The 2264-nt window shown below is 41.8% G+C and overlaps 1 pseudogene; it reads right to left on the reverse strand.

Moving 5' to 3' along the window:
• Positions 1-1016, reverse strand: LOC101584498 (annotated as a pseudogene).
• Between the last annotated feature and the right edge of the window lie 1248 nt (positions 1017-2264).

Genomic DNA, 2264 nt, shown 5'->3' on the forward strand with positions numbered 1-2264 from the left:
CTATTTTGAAAGATAATGTTGCACCATCGGTACTATTTGTGCTTCTTATTTCTTCTCCATCAATATGTCAGTCAGCTGCTTGTCAAAACAGTTATCCGCTGACAGGTCCTCATAACCTGATTAAGATAAACTGCCAAGAAGTGCTTGCATGGTACGTTGTCACTCTTTTGTAGCACTGAGAAGGCAAATGCAGCATATAGGCAGTAATGACAAGAAGCCAAACAAAGTATATGTTTTACCAGAACCCCTAGGGATGTTCCACTGAGCTAGGAAATCAAAGGAATGGGTGACTGATCAACTGGAGCCAAGGCTTGGACAGCTGAAGAATCAAAGAAGAATTTTAGCAATAATAGATGTTCATGAAGAATTTGGGAGCACTCCAGCACTTCCATAGCTGTCTCACTCAGGAGCCCCTTTACGACTTCTGGTAGTGTAACAGCTGTAGAGTGAAAGACTGCCTGCTTCACAGCAGGCCCCAGACTCAAGCCTCCTGCCAGTCAGTGACACTCACTTTCAGCACAGAGTTGAACCAAGCTTTTGAACAATTTGACTTGGTAGATATCTACAAATTGTTTCACCCCACAATGTCAGAATACACATTCTACTGAGCTGCACATGGGACATTCTCCAAAACAGATCACACGCTAGCTCATAAAACATGTTTAGGGGCCAGGGAGATGGCTCAGTAGAATAAGCGCTAGCCTGGCAAGCACACGGGCCTGAGTTCAGTCCCTGGTTCCACAGGAAAAAAAAAAGCTTAAATAATGACAAAGGAATAAAAATTACATCATACTTATTTTTGGACTACAATGCAATGAAAATGGAAATTGATGGCAAAAGAAACCATAAGAAATTCATAAACATGTAGAAATGTAAATAACACCTTCCTGAATAACCAATGTGTCACAGATGAAATTAAAGAAGAAATTAGACAGTTCCTGCAATTAAACAATGATGCCAATACACATGCTAGTACTTGTGAGACACATCAAAGCAGTCCTGTGATGGATACCCATACTGGTGTATGACAATATCAGGAAAACAGATCAAGTTCAAATAAAGAACTTAATATTTAACCTCAAGCTTCTAGAAAAAGAACAAGTCAAGCCCAAAGCTCATATAAGCTTATCAAAAGTTTACTACTAAAGTAAATTTATTTATTTATTTTAAAAATTTATTTGGTGCAGAGTCTCACTATGCAGCTCAGACTCATAGTGATCTTGCTGTTTTCAGCCTCCCCAGCATTGGGATTACAGGCGTGTGCCACCACGCCTGGACTCGGTGGCCTGCTCAGCATGCCTGAGGGTGGGGCCTGCTCAGCCTGTAGTGCCAGGGATCCAATGCCGGTCCCTGCGCCTGCCTAAGCAGGCACTTAGTCTGTTGAGCTATCTCGCTGGCCTTAAAGTAAGTTTAAAACAAAAGAGAACAACAGAGGCTGTAAGATGGGAGAAGCTAGAAGGGCAATTAGATGTACCTACATCCAGACAGTTCCTAGCAGATGTAAAGAACCTATATCCATGTTCATCTCATTATACAAGAAATTGGGATAAATTGGTTGGTGAGATCAAAGAACAAGAGAAGAATGAGAAGTTGGAGGGAGATGCAGCTTTAAACATGTTATTTCAGTAGGTCTATTCAGATGGCTCTGATGAAGTCAAATGTGCCATGAACAAATCATTTATGGAATCTGGGAGTACAGTTTTGAGTACCAACTGGTCTGATGTAGGTAAAAGGAAAGTTGAAATCAACCCTCCTGATGATATGGAATGGACAAAATACTAAGGAAATTAATTTTCTGTCAAAAACAGAGAACAACAAAATATATATTACTATTCTTGACATTTTCATTCCAAAATATCCTCATTGCCATTACAGCCAGGCTGGATTTTCTAAGATTGTTTTGTCTTGTGTGGCTGTCAAAGCTTCCTACCATGGACCCAGACATATTTCCAGGTTTTTTTGTTGGGGGAGGGTTACCAAAGATTGAACTCGGGACCTTGCATTTGCCAGGCATGCACTTATGCCAATGGCCTGTCTCCCCATCCCCATATTTCCAGCTCTGTCTCCCAAAAGTTGTGTGTTCTTGGCAAGCTACACCATTGTCTATTTCCTCAATGGACTTCTGGGACTTCTGGACTGGGGTTTTGGTTCAGTGGAAGACCGTTCAGTTAACAGGACTCACTGATTTGAATGTCAGGGAGGAAGGGAGGGAGGGAGGGAGGGAGAGAGAGAGGGAGAGAGAGAGGGAGAGAGAGAGAGAGAGA

Source organism: Octodon degus, unplaced genomic scaffold (assembly GCF_000260255.1).
Source record: "Octodon degus isolate 3935 unplaced genomic scaffold, OctDeg1.0 scaffold00171, whole genome shotgun sequence".
In the NCBI taxonomy this organism is placed as follows: Eukaryota; Metazoa; Chordata; class Mammalia; order Rodentia; family Octodontidae; genus Octodon; species Octodon degus.